Source organism: Callorhinus ursinus, unplaced genomic scaffold (genome assembly GCF_003265705.2).
Source record: "Callorhinus ursinus isolate GAN/ISIS: 27379988/994484 unplaced genomic scaffold, GSC_fseal_2.0 scaffold4, whole genome shotgun sequence".
Lineage (NCBI taxonomy): Eukaryota > Metazoa > Chordata > Mammalia > Carnivora > Otariidae > Callorhinus > Callorhinus ursinus.
Genome location: NW_027397066.1, coordinates 79,866,552 through 79,887,221, shown reverse-complemented (window position 1 = coordinate 79,887,221; position 20,670 = coordinate 79,866,552). Strand labels below are relative to the sequence as shown.

Here is a 20,670-nt window from a genome sequence, read left to right as displayed (position 1 = left end):
ACCTTAAAATTAATAAAAGAGAAAGAGATACCGACAAGCAGGAGCTGAATCAAAAGAGAAAGGAACAATGACATTAGCCTTGAGAGCTAGTTTAATTGCTAGTTAACAAATGTTTATGTAGTTTTGACCATATGCCAGGTACTCTTCTAAGCCCTTCACAAATTTTAACCTTAAAAACAATTCTAAGAGGTTGGTTTTATTAAAAAAAATAATAACATTTTCCAGCTGAGGAAACTGAGACAAAATTTAAGCATCTTGCTAGAGAGCACAGCTAGTGAGTGGTAGAACTGGGATGCATCCAGATAGATAGGCTTTGGAGTTAATGTTTTTTTCTCTACATTATGCTACTGTTTTGTACAACTGAATGTCTGACTTGATTATGAGTTTCTAGAATGTAGGGCAAAAATAGAGCATAGCAATACCTCGGGGAAGACATTGCTCCTGGTATTTAATTATAAAAATGTATCCTAGCACATATTCCAGAGAACTCTTTATCTTTCACCATGATTTCCAAAAAAGGATTCCATGGGTCAATGAATTGGGGTATGTTATCCATTTTTTAAATTTCTTTGGAAATTCACAAACACATTGGCATGCTAAAGGCTCTGAGAAGATTTACAACGAAGACATAGGATAACTAGATGTAATCTAATATTTGTAGACCTACTCAACAGCAGAACAAGTTTTCTGGAAGACCCACTAAAATCTTGCAGAACCAATGACTCACCATGAATCACCTTTGGAAAAGTCATGTTAAGGTCTTGTTTACTGTGGGTCCTTCAAAGGGCACTGAATAATATGTTAAAAATTTTCTTAACGTATATCCAAAAAACAAATACAAACTGGTTTTCACACACTTCCATCAAGTTTTTTTTAATTGAATATTTAGCACTGAAATACAATGTGTTTAAAGATGATCCTGAGGGAGGCTAACCTACATATAACCTTTCTGTAGTCACTGGATAGGATGAAATGGAATGCAGGTGCCATCTGCCACAATATCCATGACTATAATTTATATATTATTAATGTTTCAGATTAGTTGCTTCCCAACTGAGATTTTGGAAAACACTTATTAACATGGCCTTAAACCATGTTTTAAAATGGGATACAAATATTTTATTACACAATACAGGAGGCTTTATGTCTTTAAGGGAGGTCATTTTTTCTCAGCAATGGGTCAATTGCTGACTCCCAGAGCCTTGTGTTTTTGAACAGTTTTATGTAGTCTCTTCTATTTGGGGCCTACAGTTGGTTTTTCTAAGTGCCTACAGCATATCTTTGCATAAAATTGGGGAAGTTCTTGTCTTTTCTGTTTCTGCTTGGCTAGTCTTCAGTGGTTAGGAGTATGAGCTTAGACTGATAAGAATGTGGTTAGAAATCTAGCTCCCACTTTTTAGCTCTGGGACTTTGGTTATGTTACTTTGTATTGATAAGTCTTTGATTGTTGGAGGAGAGTAATGATAAGATCTGTTTCACATGGTAATTGTGATGACTAACTGACATAATGCTTTTAAATTATATCGTATGGTACAGGCCATCACCCACTAACTGGTATCTATTTCTAAGATCATTGCTTAAAAATTTAGTTTTTCCTTAGAAATACTGGGGGGCTTGTTAAAGCACAGATTTCTGAGCCCCACCCCCAGAGTTTCTGATTCAGTGGATCTGGGGTAAAGCCTGAGAATCTGCATTACTAACAAATTTCCAGGTGTTGCTGATACTGTTAGTATGAAAACTATACTTTGAGAATCATTGCCATAGAGTAACTGACAAATGTTCTTTAAAAAGAAGCTGTCAAAGTGATCATGTTGTAGCAGGTGCATTTATCAGAGGAATTTACAGATATGCTATCAGAGACATTTAAGTAGCAATGTTTTATTTCATTGTTGTTTTGTATCAAATTCTCTTGCTCTGACATAATGGCGGACTGACACATTAGAGCCCATTTTAGATTCTCCCAGGTCTGTTTCAATGATGTGGTTAGGATGGTTCTCCCCTAAAAATTATCCAGTGAGAAGTAACACTCATGAGTCATTGGGGACCCCTGAGTGTGCAGCCCGGACAAGAATCATTGAAAAGCTCATCTTTTCACCTTAGAACAGATGGAAGCAGCTAGAGTAAATGATAGACAGAAGGGGAACAGAATTCATTACACCTTCTAAGTTAATATTGACCTGGGAAAAATACGATGATTTCAAAGTTTGTCTTGCTAACTGAGAAAGCCTTCTTAATTAGAGGTAATGTCAAAAAGGTGGCTATTCCCCAAAATTCCTGCTCACCTACCATCTGCTACTGATAAAGGTTGGCAATTAAGAAATGTTAAGAGTAAGTTCTAATTACCTTCCTACCCTTGTTTCTTGTTCCTTTGTTGCTCTTTGATAGCCTTAATTGAAGCCCACATGTGACTCACATCTTCTACTGCATGCTGGCTCCTTCTGCCTAAATACACAGAAATCATCATAAATCCTAAGTTGCCCTCTGGTAAGTGTCTGATGTTAGAAACACAATCTTATACTTCTCAACGTTTCTGTGTATTTTCATCTTACTTAACTGTATTGCTCTGAGTGTGGCAGTGATAGCAGTTCTAAATTTAATTCCCCGAGAATGGCACTTGTCAATTGGCCTAATCCTCCCCTTTGTTAAATTTGATGATGCAATGGAAGTGGCAGCCTTTCTCACCAAGCCCTGACCAAGTGTACTGAGATCCAGGTGGCCATATCCTATTGATGTCACCTCTCCTTTTATAAGTCATAGAAACAAATTTTAGAATCTCTATTTTCAGTAGAGAAATTTTATTTTCTGTGCCTTGGGTACTGCCAGTAGAGAACAGAAAAAGAAGAACATTATGATTTTGGAAGTCATTTATGACTGCTGAGTCTCTGGTTATATAGAAATAACTTGTTTGCTCTCCTACTGCCAGATAAAAACGATGACACTCCAACACCATGTTGCTATGGTGTGTTTTAAAGGAGAGATTCACCTCACTGCACTGACCTGGAAAAGTCCAAAATAATTGTTTCATTGAGGCCATCATAAATATATCTCTACAAGTAGTGCCTAGAAGCCACAGAAGATCTCCAAATATCTGAATTTATGAAATTTATTTATATCTAGCATCTGTGTAATTTTTCTCAGTAATTATTTTAGCAAAAACTGAAGAGCCAGATCCTGATAATTTTCCACTTTATCACACGATTCAAAAATGCAGCAAAATACAGGCAGTTCCTCTTTGTGGAACACTTACAGGAGCAAAACCATATGCTGTTCTTGTTCAGGATAATTATAAATCCTTAAACATTTAACTGTACTTGTCTTTCAAACTGGTATCAAGTCCAAAACAAACAATTTAATGTGAATAACTCAACACCTAGAATGTCTATGTACCAAACAGTTCATTAAGTCTATGCATGTATCCACACAGCAGTTGCAAATGGCTTCATGTGTTTTCATGAATAACTAAAGTAGGCTAGAAATTAATATTTTTTTCTTTTAGAATAGTCCATCAGGGGGCACCTTGGTGGCTCAGTGTGTTAAGCGTCTGCCTTCAGCTCAGGTCATGATCTCAGGGTCCTGGGATTGAGCCCCACATCGGGCTCCCTGCTCAGCAGCGAGTCTGCTTCTCTCTCTTCCTCTGTGATCTGTCTCTCAAATAAATAGAACGTTTTTTTAAAAAATTAAAAAATATAGTCCATCGGGACTTGAAGCCATTGAATTGTAAAGTTAAGCCTTCAAAATCATCTCATCTGGTGATTTTCAAGTTTGGCTATACAAGCTTCAGAGTTAAAACATGTATACCTACCCGAGTGTCAGGTATTTATCATAAGAATAAGAATTTGGGATTCTTACTGTGTATTCAGTGGGAAACTGGTATGTCTATTCTTAGATGTTTTATAGATCATTCTGATGGGCATCTGTATCAGTTTCCTAGAGCTTCCATAAAAAGTTACGTTAACTTGGTGGCTTAATACAATTGAAATTTATTCTCTCATAGTTCAGGAGGCTAGAAGTCAAAAACCAAGGTGTTGGCAGAGTCATGCTCCTTCTGAAAGCTCTGAAAGTGAAGAATCCTTCCTTGCCTCTTCCAAGCTTCTTGATTGCTGGATATCCTTGGCAATCCTCAGCTTACAGCTGCATTGCTCCATTCTTTGCCTCTGGTGGCATCAGTGGTCTTCTCTGTGTGTCTGTGTCTCTAGGTCTCTCCTTATAAGCATATCAGTCATTGGATTTAGGGCCCACCCTCATCTAGAATGATCTCCTCTTAACTTGATTACATCTGCAAAACCCCCATTTCTAAATACGGTAACATCCACAGGTATTAGCGATTAGGTATTGAACCTATTTGGCGGAATTCAATCACTAACACCCCCAAACTGAAAACTTCTTTTAACCCGGGTACTGCGTGGGACCACTCATGCTGATCGGTCCTTCCTGGTCATGGTACTGTTCCTACTTTGTCTGGAACCACCTGACTTATTCCTAATTATTTGTATTCACTATTCCCAATTCATGTGTATAGAGACGACTAGACAATGGGCAGATATCAACACCTTTATATATTCCCACAGAAGAAAGGACAGTTTTAAGAGGTGAAGGGATAACAAGTGCAAAGACTCAGAAGTAAGAAAAACTTCACATGCTTCAGAATGAGGAGATGTTGAACGGTGAGTATCAGAGGGAGGGGTAAAGGGTGGGGTTGAAGAGGGAAGCAAGGGCCAGGCCATGAGAGGACCTAGATGTCATGCTAGGGAGCTTCAACTTTCCTTTCCCTTAAGCCAATGGAGAGGTGTTGAAAGATTTCAAGAAAGGAACTGTGTCACTGCATGACTGAGTTTTGTTTTAAGAAATATCACCCTAGTGACAATGTGAAAGTGAACTTAAGGGGGCAAGAGAAGAGTCTTGGAAATCATTTAGATAATTGTTACCTTAGTGGACTGCAGAATGATGACATCATAATTCAAGGTGCTGGTGCTAGGGTGGAGAGAAAATAACAGATTCAAGAGATTGAGTAGAGAGCACTTAGTGGTTAATTAGACACACAAGGAGTGACATGGGATAATTATCTTTTAGCCCTTCCTCCTACATCGTTCATCAAAGGACATTTTTGTAACACTGTGTGTTCCTCTCCTATGTTTTATACTTCTTCACCAAAGCGTGCATTTCTCAATCACCTTGTTAAAAGCCTGAAAATGTTCATCCATTTATAATACTTTTTATTGCCAGATTGTAAGATAGCAAAAATAAAATGTATCTTTGAATAAACTATCATATCACTTCTCAGCAAAAAACCCTGAACATAATACTCGAGTATACATAAGATAAATGCTGAGATGCAATTATTATCTATTGTGATCTAACTTTACATGTTTATTTCAGTGGAACCTTGAACTAAAAGGATTCTAAAGAAAGAAGTATTTTGAATCATCTTCTAGTCAATTCTAAATTAACCAGAATTCTCTTTATGTCAATATTCATTGTTGAAAATCTTATTAAAATGAAATTGTTAAAACCTTGTTTTACTAACTAGCTATATCTTGCCAAACATAATTTTTTGATGAGTCAAGGTTATTTTTGTACTCCTAACTAATCATTACAAATATCAATGATTAAGCACCCTCCCACCCACTCTGTAGTCCGTAATAACAATTCATTAAGCATACCAAAGGAAGAGTAAGATCAAGTTTTTTTTAAGAAATGAACAACCTAGTATAGAAAGTAGCATAATTTCAAGGGGGGAATTCTAGATTGGACTTCCAGGAATGCTACTGAATTTAGACAGTGGGTCTGGGGCAGAGGGAGGAGACAGGAAATGGTTTCATTTGTGGACATTGAGGGAGCACTAGTGCAAAGCTGTCCACCTGGTGTGTTCAAGGAACAGCAAGGAGGTTGAGTATGGGTAGAAATGAGTGAGCAAGAAGAGGTATATAAGATAAGGTCTGAGAAGTAATCCCCTATGGTTTTTTTTTTAAAACATAATTTCCAAATTCTTTGACATTCTTTTCATCAAGAGGTAGAGCTTAGGTCCCTTTCCCTTAAATCTAGGCCCAGTGACTTGTTTGGCCAATAGCATATAGTTGAAGTTATGCTGCTCCAATCTCTAGCTCCAAACCTTAAGAAATGGATGCCTTCTACCTTCTGTTCCTTGGGATTCTTGCTCTTGGAGCACAGCTGTCAGGCCACAAGAAGAGCTGGCCACTTGGAGAGACTACTTCTAGGTTCCAGCTAAGAGACCACTGACAGCCAGCATTAGTTGTCAGACCTGTAATTCAAAAGCCTGTTGGGTGAATCCAGCCCAGCCACCATCAGACTCCAAGTACATGAGGGAGCCTGAGAAAAACCACTAGCTGAGCTTAATCAATGCCAGATATAATAATAATAAAAGATAATTTTATGTTATATAATAATGAGATACAATATATAACATAATTAGTGTTTCTTCACTAACTTTTGGGGTGATCTGTTACAAAGAAATAGGTAAATGATCAGAACACCAGGTTCTATATCCAGGAAAGCTTTTAGATTATTGTGAAGCTTCCATCCTACATGAAAGAGACCACCAAAATTCAGCTGAAGGTTAATACAATTTGCTTTACATTTTTAAAGGATCATAGTGAGTGCTGATTTGATAAAACACTGAAAAAGGGTAAGGGGTGGAAGAAAGGAAATTAGGCCAGTGATGTAACTAAGGTGTGAGCTCATGGTGTTTGGGATCAAGGTGGTGTCATTGAAGTGGGTAAGAACTGCCCACAATCAGGATACCTTTAAAGGAAGACTGAATAAGATTTTCTGAAAATATTGCTATGGGCATAGTCCACTTTCATATATATATTCTCCCAGGAGTCATTCTTATTTATAAACATTTCCCTCTTAGTACAGAGCAGAGTATATATGTAATTTTTGCCTTGTTTTGGTCTATTTATTAGCATATTTGAAGGGAAGGTTGGAGCATTGGGCACTTGCTATCTCTATACATCCTATTTCATTCTGTGGAACGTACTTACCTGGTAACTGGTGGCCACTTCTGCAGCTCTCTTTAAACTTCCCCAAATAAGTACTCCTTCTGCCCTCTTTGTTTAAAGTAAGATAAATGAAGGTTAGAGAAGGAGTAGACTAGATGTTACCTGGAGCCCTCCTAGATATTTGTATCTGCTTTCTCTCACCTAGGGGACGAGTTAATTAGATGGCCACTGTTCTCACTATTATGCTGTGGAAATTTTTACTTCAGTGAATTACCTTGTCTGATACAAAGAAATATATAATTAAAGGCTGTGGGAAACCATGACACTTTGTAGCAGCTTCCACATTGGCTACACTCGTGTCAAAATACAGTCGGCCAAGTCAACTATGCATTAAAACAAAGTTTGCTTTCTGTGAATACTTAGTTCAAAAATGATGAAAAGAACGAGTTTAGGATAAGCTTAAAAATGACAAAGGAAATAATGCAAACATAATACAAAATAACAGAGAAATGAAGGATTCTGGGATTCTGGATATGGATGTGTTTAGGAGAGAAGAGCTGATGAAATTATGAGTTGTCATCAAAATTATAAATAACTAAGCCCCGTGAGGCCAAATGCTCACAAACCACCCTCTAACACTGAAGGGTGGGCATGTGTTGCATCAAATCCAAGTGTGGTTTGTCTCATCTAGCCTCTAAGTCTGAATCAGTAATCACACAACTTTAAAGCACAATTTTTCCATGAAGAGAACCACCAGTCTATGGGTAATGTTTAATTTTGCTGGATGAGATCTCATAATTCAACCCATAAGACACCACATACTAGCCAAATGGAAATAGCCTTTCTGAACTTGACTCTGAAAGCATTCGTTTTGGAAGATAAAGTAATATTTTCACTTTGACTTTGCATTTGAAGATAAGGGTAACCATATTAGGATTTCTACAAAATTATAAATAAAAGGAAAATTTGATGTCTGGTTACAATATCTGCTGGACCATGTGCAATACCATTTCAGGGGCAGATAATAAACGAAGCATGAAAATACAGTAGTGGTACCATCAGAGAGCCACATGAAGAATCTCTTGAAGTTATAACCTAATTAGGTCTCTGGGAAGAGAATGCCTTGCCAAATGCAAGGTATTCATTCATCATATTCTGAAACATCATTTCTTCTTTTATTTATTGAGAATAAGCTTTGTAATATTTATTGTCAATTAAGAAAAAAAAAAGTGAAGCACCATATAATGGAAATCATTATCAGAGTTCTAGCTCTTTCTGTCATTAACATGTAAACCTGGGCAATTCATGTTCTGTCTGGTCACAATTTCCCCAACAGTAAAACTTCTGTTTCAGTAGCACTTCTCCTTCTCAAGCCCCTGCTTTGTTTGTTCTTCAGGTTGGTTCACCCCAGACTATGGTGGGCAAATGCAGGTGTTGGTCCTTGGTTGCTTTTGATTTGCACACAACCCAGCATATCTGGGACTCATGACAGTGCCGACCACCTTGTAGAACTCCTCCTCTCTTTGGGGTACAGCCTGCTGTATACAGGAGATTGTGGAGAGGTGGATGCCCTCCTCTTCATCATCAAGATCCTTTGAATAATTCCAAGACCATAGCAACAAGATGGCAGAGCCAAAGGACTGTTTTATGGAAAGACTGGGATACATTAAAAGTGTAATTATGGTGGAGGAGGCAAAAGTCAACACAATGCATTAAATATTAGCCTGTCCAGAGTAAGCACTGCACACAGGGAAAGAGTGCATAAGGTTCTGGAGTGCACCTCCCTTCTTAGCCTGCCTTCCCAGCTCTCAGGTTCTACAGGGGAAGGGAGATGGTAGGTAGAGAAGTGACTTGAGCCTCAGTCCCCTCAGGAGGAGTGGTGATGAGTCTTGCAGGCCCCATTGCTTGTGTAGCAAACTGCAGTAAGGTTCATCCTTAGAGCTTTCACTTCTAAATTTTTGTGGTTACATATGGTGAATTATCACATATGCTCATTTCTCTCCAAAACATTTCATTCATTCATTCAACTGACTGGATGAGGCCCACCCACAATGTGGAGAGTAATCTGCTTACTCAAATACTTCCTGAGTTTGATAAAAATATCAGTTGAGGAAATAAGATATCTTAATTCCACCCATTGTTTTTATAATATAATGCCTAATATTTATTATGATAGTAACCAGAATACAATGTTTTATGCACATAAATATTATTTAGAATTGTGAAAATGAACACAAACTAAATAGTTAATAATAAGCAAATGGCTAAATAGAGTATGTTTTGCAGCCCTTCAAAATATTTTACAAGAGTTTTTTATGAACATGGGAAATTGTTTGTAAATTTATGATTAAAGTTGTATTCTCTCTGTTTGTAATATCTCAATTATGTAAAAAATACATAGATCAGAAGGGTATTTATCTAAAAATACATAGTTATTATCTATAATGACTATTATCTCTGGATGGAAGTAGTATGGATGATTTTACTTTGCTTCTCTATATTATCTTTATTAAGATTAGCTTTGCAGGCACCTGGGTGGCTCAGTTGTTAAGCGTTTGCTTTCAGCTCAGGTCATGATCCCAGGGTCCTGGGCTTGAGCCCTTCATCAGGCTCCCTGCTCTGCAGGGAGACTGCTTCTTCCTCTCCCACTCCCCCTGCTTGTGTTCTCTCTCTCACTGTCTCTCTCTCTGTCAAATAAATAAATAAAATCTTAAAAAAAAAAAAAAGATTAGCTTTGGATCCATGAGGAGCAAGATAGTGGAGGAGTAGGAGACCTAAATTTCGTCTGGTCCCAGGAATTCAGCTAGTATCAAACCATTCTGAACACCTACAAACTCAACAGAAGATCAAAGAAAAGAATAACAGCAACTCTCTGAACAGAAAAGCAACCACTGGGCGCCTGGGTGGCTCAGTCGGTTAAGCGTCTGCCTTCGGCTCAGGTCATGATCCCAGGGTCCTGGGATCGAGCCCCACATCGGGCTCCCTGCTCAGCGGGGAGCCTGCTTCTCCCTCTGCCTCTGCCTGCCTGCCTGCCTACTTGTGCTCTCTCTCTCTCTCTGTCAAATAAATAAATAAAATCTTAAAAAAAAAATATTCTAAAAAAAAAAAGAAAAGCAACCACTTTCTGGAAGGTAGGATGTGGAGAGAAGTGAATCTGAGGCAATATTCGGGAAGATAGACCGCGGGGGGAGGGAGCCTCCATCAGTAGGCTACCGGCAAGTGATAGAGCAGCGGAGCACAAAACTGGAACTTTTAGAAGTCTGCTCCACCAAGGGACATCACTCCAGTGGCTAAGCAGGGGGGTGGAACCCTCACCTGGACAGTGTGGTCTCAGGACCCTCGGGGTCACAGAAAGACTGTGTGCAGCAGAGTTCCCAGGTATCGGAGCAGGGAAGCCGGCTGCAAAGACAGAGGAGAGGAGAGGGCTCTCAGCTCAGGGTTGCCATTAACCGTGATCCTTGGCACAGTTGAGCCACTGCTCTTCCAGCAGGGATCCAACAAGCGGCAGATCTGGGGAGACCCATTCCTCCCCTGGGAGGAGTGGCATGGGAGCACACTGCAGGGATCTGCTGGGTTTGGAGACTACAACACCAAACGGTGTTGTGTGCCAGAAACAGAAACGCTTGGAAACAGGCCAGGGGAGCACGGAGTGCTGCCGGAGACGTGGGAGATGGGAGTGATTGACTGCTTTTCTCCGGGGGCGCACCGAGGAATGGGGCCCTGAGCTCTCCACTCCTCCAGGCAGAGATTGGGAGGCTGCCATTTACACTCTCATCCTCCAAAGCTGTATGGAAGGCTTGCAGGGGACAAAAGCTCCCGAGAGCAAACCCAAGCAGATTACCTAGCTTGGCCCCCGGCAAGGGTGGTGCAATTCTGCCTCAGACAAAGACATTTGGGAATCACTGCAACAGGCCCCTCCCTCAGAAGATCAGCAAGAACAGCCAGCCAAGACCAAGTTTACCAATCAATGAGAATGGCAGAACTTCAGCACTAGGGGAATACAGCACATAGAATTCATGGCTTTTTTCCCCCATGATTCTTTAGTCTTTCAAAGTTAATTTTTTTTAATTTTCTTTTTTTTTGTTTTTCTATTTTTTGAATTTTCCTTTTTTCCTTTTTCAACCAACATCTTATCAATCCCTTTTTTTAAAAATCTTTTTATTTTTCATTTTTAGAGTCATATTCAATCCCTTCACTGTAGTTAACCTTATTTTTGGTATATATATAAAGTTGTTCACTCTTTAAAATTTTGGGATTTCTTCTAACAGACCAAAATATACCCTAAATCTCTGGTGTATGGTTTTGTTCTAGTCTCCTGCCTGATCACATTCTCCCCCACCCTTTTTTTTTTTTATTTCTCTTCTTTCTTTTTTCAATCAACGTCTTATCTTATCAATTCCTTTTATAAAATCTTTTATAATTTTCATCTTTACAGTCATATTCCATCCCTTCATCATATTAACCTTTATTTTTGTACATATATAAGTTTTTCTTTCTTTAAAATTTTGGGAAGCACATTCTTCTAACAGACCAAAATACACCCAAAATCTAGTGTGTGGCACTGATCTATGCACCAGACTGATCATATTTGATCATATTCTTTTTTTTTCTTTTTCTTTTTTTCTTTCTTTCACTTTCTTTTCTCCTGGTTTCGGGTCTCTTCTGATTTGTTTAGTGTATATTTTTCTAGGGTCGTTGTTACCCTGTTAGCATTTTGTTCTCTCATTCATCTATTCACCTCTGGACAAAATTACAAGATGGAAAAACTCACCTCAAAAAAAGAACAAGAGACAGTACTGACTGCCAGGGACCTAATCAATACAGACATTAGTAAGATGTCAGAACTAGAGTTCAGAATGACGATTATAAAGATAGTAGCTGGGTTTGAAAAAAGCATAGAAGATACTAGAGAAACCCTTCCTGGAGAAATAAAAGAACTAAAATCTAACCAAATCGAAATCAAAAAGGCTATTAAAGAGGTGCAACCAAAATGGAGGCTCTGTTGGGATAAATGAGGTAGAAGAGAGGATTAGTGATATAGAAGACCAAATGATGGAGACTAGAGAACCTGAGAAAAAGAGAGAGAAACAGCTACAGGATCATGAGGGCAGAATTCAAGAGATAAATGATACCATAAGATGAGACAATATTAGAATAATTGGGATCCCAAAAGAAGAAGAAAGAGAGAGAGGGGCAGAAGGTATATTGGAGCAAATTATAGCAGAGAACTTCCCTAATTTGGGGAAGAAAACAGGCATCAAAATCCAGGAGGGAGAGAGAACCCCTCTCAAAATCAATAAAAACAGGTCAACACCCTGACATCTAATAGTAAAACTTACAAGTCTCAGAGAAAAAGAGAAAATCCTGAAAGCAGCTTGGGAGAAGAGATCTGTAACCTACAATGGTAGAAACATTAGATTGGCAACAGCCCTATCCACAGAGACCTGGCAATCCAGAAAGGACTGGAATGATATATTCAGAGCACTAAATGAGAAAAATATGCAAGCCAAGAATACTATATCCTGCTAGGCTGTCATTGAAAATAGAAGGAGAGATAAAAAGCTTCCAGGACAAACAAAAACTAAAGGAATTTGCAAACACGAAACGAGCCCTCCAAGAAATATTGAAAGGGGTCCTCTAAGCAAAGAGAGAGCCTAAAAGTAATATAGACCAGAAAGGAACAGAGACAATATACAGTAAAAGTCACCTTGCAGGCAATACAATGGCAATAAATTCATATCTTTCAATAGTTACCCTGAATGTAAATGGGCTAAATGCCCCAATCAAAAGACACAGGCTATCAGATTGGATAAAAAAAACAAGACCCATTGATATGCTGCCTGCAAGAGACTCATTTTAGATCCAAAGACACCCCCAGATTGAAAGTGAGGGGGTGGAAAACCATTTACCATGCTAATGGACACCAAAAGAAAGCTGGGGTGGCAATCCTTATATCAGACAAATTAGATTTTAAACCAAAGACCATAATAAGAGATGAGGAAGGACACTATATCCTACTTAAAGGGTCTATCCAACAAGAAGATCTAACAATTGTAAATATCTATGCCCCTAACATGGGAGCAGCCTCTTATATAAGCCAATTAATAACAAAAGCAAAGAAACACATCGACAATACAATAATAGTGGGGGACGTTAACACCTCCCTTACTGAAATGGACAGATCATCTAAGCAAAAGATCAACAAGGAAATAAAGACTTTAAATGACACACTGGACCAAATGGACTTCACAGATGTATTCAGAACATTCCATCCCAAAGCAACAGAATACACATTCTTTTCTAGTGTCCATGGACATTCTCCAGAATAGATCACATCCTAGGTCACAAATCAGGTCTCAACTGGTATGAAAAGATTGGGATCATTACCTGCATATTTTCAGAACAAAATGCTTTGAAACTAGAACTCAATCACAAGAGGAAAGTCATAAAGAACTCAAGTACATGGAGGCTACAGAGTATCCTACCAAAGAATGAATGGATCAACCAGGAAATTAAAGAAGAATTAAAAAAATTCATGGAAACAAATGAAAATGAAAACCCAACTGTTCAAAATCTTTGGGATGCAGCAAAGGCAGTCCTGAGAGGAAAGTATATAGCAATACAAGCCTTTCTCAAGAAACAAGAAAGGTCTCAAATACACAACCTAACCCTACACCTAAAGGAACTAGAGAAAGAACAGCAAATAAAGCCCAAACCCAGCAGGAGAAGAAAAATAATAAAGATGAGAGCAGAAATCAATGAAATAGAAACCAAAAGAACAGTAGAACAGATCAACGAAACTAGGAGCTGGTTCTTTGAAAGAATTAACAAGATTGATAAACCCCTGGCCAGACTTATCAAAAAGAAGAGAAGTGACCCAAATCAACAAAATCATGAATGAAAGAGGAGAGATCACAACCAACACCAAAGAGATACAAACAATTATAAGAATATATTATGAGCAACTATATGCCAGCAAATTAGATAATCTGGAAGAAATGGATGCATTCCTAGAGATGTATCAACTACCAAAACTGAATCAGGAAGAAATAGAAAACCTGAACAAACCTATAACCACTAAGGAAATTGAAGCAGTCATCAAAAATCTCCCAAGAAACAAAAGCCCAGGGCCAGATGGCTTCCCAGGGGAAATCTATCAAACATTTAGAGAAGAATTAATACCTATTCTTCTGAAGCTGTTTCAAATAATAGAAATTGAAGGAAAACTTCCAAACTCATTTTATGAGGCCACCATTACCTTGATCCCCAAACCAGACAAAGACTCCATCAAAAAGGAGAATTATAGGCCAATATCCTTGATGAACATGGATGCAAAAATTCTCACCAAAAGACTAGCCAAAGGATCCAACAGTACATTAAAAGGATTATTCACCACGACCAAGTGGGATTTATCCCTGGGCTGCAAGGTTGGTTCAACATCCGCAAATCAATCAATGTGATACAATACATTAACAAAAGAAAGAACAAGAATCATATGATCCTCTCAATAGATGCAGAAAAAGCATTTGACAAACTACAGCATCCTTTCTTGATCAAAACTCTTCAGAGCATATGGATACAGGGTACATACCTCAATATCATAAAAGCCATCTATGAAAAACCCATGGCGAATATCATTCTCAATGGGGAAAAACTGAGAGCTTTCCCCCTAAGGTCAAGAACACGGCAGGGATGTCCACTATCACCACTGCTATTCAACATAGTATTAGAAGTCCTAGCCACAGCAATCAGACAACAAAAAGAAATAAAGGCATCCTAATCAGCAAAGAAGAAGTCAAACTCTCACTCTTTGCAGATGATATGATACTGTATGTGGAAAACCCAGAAGACTCCACCCCAAAACTGCTAGAACTCATACAGGAATTCAGTAAAGTGGCAGGATATAAAATCAATGCACAGAAATCAGTGGCATTCCTATATACCAACAACAAGACAGAAGAAAGAAATTAAGGAGTCGATCCCATTTACAATTGCAACCAAAACCATAAGATACCTAGGAATAAATCTAACCAAAGAGGCAAAGAATCTGTACTCAGAAAACTATAAAATACTCATGAAAGAAACTGAGGAAGACACAAAGAAATGGAAAAACGTTCCATGCTCATTGGAAGAACAGATATTGTGAAGCTGTCAATGCTACCTAGAGCAATCAGCAAAGCTGGTGGCATCAAAATTCCGACTTCAAGCTCTATTACAAAGCTGTAATCATCAAGACAGTATGGTACTAGCACAAAAACAGACACATAGATCAATGGAACAGAATAGAGAACCCAGAAATGGACCCTCAACTCTATGGTCAACTAATCTTCGACAAAGCAGGAAAGAATGTCCAATGGAAAAAAGACAGTCTCTTCAACAAATGGTGTTGGGAAAATTGGACAGCCACATGCAGAAGAATGAAACTGAGCCATTTTCTTACACCACGCACAAATATAGACTCAAAATAAATAAAAGACCTAAACGTGAGACAGGAGTCCATCAACATCCTAAAGGAGAACACAGGCAGCAACCTCTTCGACCTCAATAGCAGCAACTTCTTCCTAGAAACATTGTCAAAGGCAAGGCAAGCAAGGGCAAAAATGAAGTATTAGGACTTCATCAAGATAAAAAGCTTTTGCACAGCGAAAGAAACAGTGAACAAAACCAAAAGACAACCGACAGAATGGGAGAAGATATTTGCAAATGACATATCAGATAAAGGGCTAGTATCCAAAATCTATAACGAACTTATCAAACTCAACACCCAAAGAACAAATGATCCAATCAAGAAATGGGCAGAAGACATGAACAGACATTTTTCCAAAGAAGACATCCAAATGTCCAACAGACACATGAAAAAGTGCTCAACATCACTCGGCATCAAGGAAATCCAAATCAAAACCTCAATGAGATACCACCTCACACCAGTCAGAATGGCTAAAATTAAGAAGTCAGGAAACGGCAGATGTTGGTGGGGATGCAGAGAAAGGGGAACCCTCCTACACTGTTGGTGGGAATGCAAGCTGGTGCAGCCACTCTGGAAATCAGTATGGAGGTTCCTCAAAAAGTTGAAAATAGAGCTACCATATGACCTAGCAATTGTACTACTGGGTATTTACCCCAAAGATATAAATGTAGTGATCTGAAGGGGTACATGTACCCCGATGTTTATAGCAACAATGTCCACAATAGCCAAACTATGGAAAGAGCCAAGATGTCCATCGGCAGATGAATGGGTAAAGAAGATGTGGTATATATATATACAATGGAATACTATGCAGCCATCAAAAGGAATGAAATCTTGCCATTTGCAACAATTTGGATGGAACTGGAGGGTTTTACGCTGAGCGAAATAAGTCAGTCAGAGAAAGACATGTATCATATGATCTCACTGATACGAGGAATTCTTAATCTCTGGAAACAAAATGAGGGTTGCTGGAGGGGTGGGGGGTGGGAGGGATGGGGTGGCTGGGTGATAGACATTGGGGAGGGTATGTGCTATGGTGAGCACTGTGAATTGTGTAAGACTGATGAATCACAGACCTGTACCTCTGAAGCAAATAATACATTATATATTAAAAAAAAAAAAGAAGATGATAGAAGGGGAAGAATGAAGGGGGGTAAATCGGAGGGGGAGACGAACCATGAGAGACTATGGACTCTGAGAAACAAACTGAGGGTTCTAGAGGGGAGGGGGTGGGCGAATCGGCTAGCCTGGTGATGGGTATTAAAGAGGGCACATTCTGCATGGAGCACTGGGTGTTATACGCAAACAATGAATCATGGAACACTACATCAAAAACTAGTGATGTAATGTATGGTCATTAACATAACAATAAAAAATAAATAAAAATAAAACATAAAGAATTCCTTCAACTTAACAACAAAACAACAACAAGAAATTATAAGATGGGGAAAAGCCTTGAATAGACATTTCTCCAAAGAAGATACACAAATGGTCAATAAACATAAAAAATGCTCAACATCATTGATAATTACGAAAATGCAAATCAAAACCACAATGAAATACCACCTCATACCCAGTAGGATAGTTGCTATCAAAAAACACAGAAAACAACATTTATTGTCTTTATCACAACAACCAGAAAAAAGAAGTATTGCCAAGGATGTGGAGAAGTTAGAATCCTTGTATGATGTTGGTGGGAGTGTGGAATGGTGCACCTGCTGTGTTAAACAGTATGGCAGTTCCTCAAAAATAAAAAATAGAATTATCACATGATCCAACAATTTCACTTCTGGGTATATACCTGAAAAGAAACTGAAGGAGGGTCTCCAAGAGATATTTATACACCTATGTTCATAGGAGCACTACTCACAAAAGCCAAAAGGCAGAAGGAACCCAGGTGTCTATTGACATGTGATTGGATAAAAAATATGTAGTGTGTATTATACAATGTAATGTTGTTCAGCCATGTAAAGGACTAATGTTTTGATACATGCTACAACATGGATGGAACTTAAAACCATTATGCTAACTGAAATAAGCCAGACACTAAAGGAAAACAATTATATGATTCCATTTATTTAAGATATCTAGACTAGGCAAAGTTTTAAGGACAGATAGTAAAATAGAAATTACCAGGAGCTGGGAGGAGAGGGGTAATGGGTAGTTATCACTTAATGGGTACAGAATTTCTACTTGAGATGATAGAAGTCTGGAAATAGTGGTGATGGTTACACAACATTGTGGATGTACTTTAGACAGTGAATTATACACTAAAACATGGTTAAAATGTTAAATTCTTTGTTAGGTAAACTTTATCATAATGAAAAATAAGAGTGAAGTGAACTTTCAAAGAAAGGAGTGAAAAATAGAAGAACATGTCATTGTTAGACAACTAGTTAGTAAAAACATAAAAATTTATGGGGTTTGGTAGCTACAGACAGGCTTTCAAATGAGCTTCTGTACATTCTGTACAAGAAAAGAAAGAGGAGTTCTAAGCTTTTCTGCTTTGAACTTTTGTTTTTATATGTAATCAAGATTGTGTGCCCTATTCCAGGCTGACTGGGTTAATTCTAAAAAAGATCACAAAAATGACACAACAAAACTCTGTTGAGACACTACTTCCCCCAACTTCAAGATGTTTGCGGTGCTATACAGCTGTTATTAAATTATAACCTAACTTACCTGAAGAGTAGTATGGCAGAAAGAATAATGCTCCCCCCACCCCAAGATGCCCACTCCCTGATTCCCAGAACCTGTGAATATATTATGGTTATATAATTAAAAGGGACTTTTTGCAGAGATGATTGAGATGACAGTATTTGAATGAGGAGATTAGGCTGGATTATCCAGCTATGCTCAATTCAACCATACAAACCCTTAAACAGAGAGAAATTTTTCTGGCTGCAGGTGGAGAGATGCAGCAGAAGAGAAAGGAAGCAGACAGATGAGGCAAAAACTTTGAAACAGGACAAGGGCGTAGGCCCCTGTTACTGACTTTGAGGGTGAAGGAATGTGGCCATGAGCCAAGGAATGTGGTCACTCAAGAAGCCGAGAACAACTCTGCCAACATCCAGCAAGGAAACAGGTCCTCAGCAGCACAACCCCCTGGAATTGAAGTCTGCCAATGGATGGATTCTAAAAGAATCTAGAAATGGATTTTCTCCTAGAACCTCCAGAAAATGTACAGCCTTGATGATACCTTGTTTTGGCCTTGTGGGACACAGAGTAAAGAAACCAGCCAAGCCTACTAGATTTCTGCCCTATTGAATGGTGAGATAGTAAATTTATGTTGTCAAACTGCAAAATTTGTGGTAATTTTTATAATAGTGATATAAACTATACAAATAATAAATCAAGAAGACACAATGCTTGTAAATACATCTAAATTTCTTCTAAACACTAGTCACTATTTAACAACAATCAAAAGAATATCATTTCCAAATATTTTCACCTTTCTTCAGATGGTTTCCTGACATTTAATAGTCTTTGAAATTAAGAAACATTACTCCAAAGTTCCTAAAATTCAGTTCTTTTCCCTGGGTATGCCCTGACTTTTTATAAAGGGCATTCAAGAAAATCAAGGGACAACGAGAAAAATAAAAGAATATTGTTATTTTTTTTGCTTGGTGCATTAGCAAAATCTCAATTCAAATATTGCATACTTGATGTTGAATAATAATGACTCAGGAGATTATTTCTCACTTGCAGAATAAAAATACTTCGAGAGAAAGCAAGACTTCTGTCCACTTTACATGACGGCACTCATTTTGGTATTTGCTCCAAGCCTCAAGGTCAAGACCACTGAGGTAACTTCAAAAGTCTACAGTGGGTATCTCAAGGATGGAGAATGCACACAGATAGGAGTCAGATGCAACTAAGCTGAATAGAAATGTCCTTTTTTTTTTCCTTTCTGAATTATTCGTGCCAACCCAGCTTCTTATTCAGAGCGTTAGTTTTACATTGCTCCATAAAAAGTTACCATAAACTTAGTGGTTAAAACAACACATGTTTATTACCTCACAGTCTCTGTAGGTCAGGAGTCCTGGCACAGCCTGATTGGGTTCTCTGCTCGAGATTAACCAGGGCTGCAGTCAAGGTGTTGACTCAGCTGTGTTTTCAACTGGCTCAGCTGGGAATCTACCGGCTTCTTCTTTTTTTTTTTTTTTTCAGATTTTATATATTTATTTGACAGAGAGAGAGAAACACAGCACAAGCAGGGGGAATGGGAGAGGGAAAAGCAGGCTCCCCGCTGAGCAGGGGCCCAGATGCCGGACTTGATCCCAGGACCTTGGGATCAATACTCGAGCCAAAAGCAGCCACTTAACCAACTGAGCCACCCAGGCACCCCTGTACTGGCTTTTAAACTCATCCGGAATTCACTTCTTTGTGGCTGTGTGATGGAAGGTGCTGCCTTTTATCTGCTGTCCGCTCTCACCTGAGACTGTCCCCCGGGGCCAACAGATCATCCATGATTTCCTGCCAAGTGGGCTTTCTCAATATAACTGTGTACTTCATCAAGCCGGCAAGGAGAAGCTCTCAAGCAAACTGGCTGGGGAGATTTATATAATGTGATGTAATCACAGGAGTGGCATCCATCACCTTTTACCTATTCTGTTATTTAGAAACTACTCACAGGTCCCACCCACACTCCAGGGAAGGGGATTATGCAAGGGTGTGAGTGCCGGAAGGCAGGGATCCTTACAGTTACCTTTAGGTTTGTCTGCCACACCCAGGTAAAGATTTCATGATTTTGTTGTTTTTCTATGCTTAGAAAATGAAAAGTTAACCGGACTAGGGTTGATTTTTTTTTTTTTTTTTTTTAATTCCTGTACTCTTTTAGAGGCAAACATGGCATTAGTTAAAAGCACCAACTTTGGAGTAGTTACATAGATCTGGTATCCAATACAGTTGTTGTTGTTGTCGTTGTTTTATATTTTAATTCCAGCACAGTTAACATACAGTATTATCTTAGGGTCAGGTGTACAATATAGTGATTCAACATAGTGCTCATCATTACCAGTTTTACTGTGTGATTTAGGGATAGTTGTTTAACTGCTCTGAACCTTGACTTAACTCTTGTAGAAAATGCAGATAAAATACCTAATAGTTTTTCTGTGAGAATTAAATGACAGAATACATGTAACATATTTAGTAAAGTGAGACAATACAAATTATTTATTGTACATGTTTTTCGTTTTTATAAAAAAATATCCTTTTGATTCTCAGGTAAAAGTGAAAGTTAGT

General features: G+C 38.4%; 1 long non-coding RNA gene across 3 annotated transcripts in view; it reads right to left on the bottom strand.

Annotated features, from left to right (window-relative positions):
* LOC141372637 (uncharacterized) overlaps positions 1-20,670 on the bottom strand; it is a 309,547-nt gene that overhangs the window by 3,303 nt on the left and 285,574 nt on the right. The window contains exon 3 of one of the 3 annotated variants that reach the window (XR_012377985.1): positions 4,926-4,971. The exons of the other annotated variants lie outside the window; for them this stretch is intronic. This is a non-coding gene — a long non-coding RNA (uncharacterized lncRNA). The remainder of the gene's footprint in view (positions 1-4,925; positions 4,972-20,670) is intronic. 3 annotated transcript variants of the gene reach the window in all.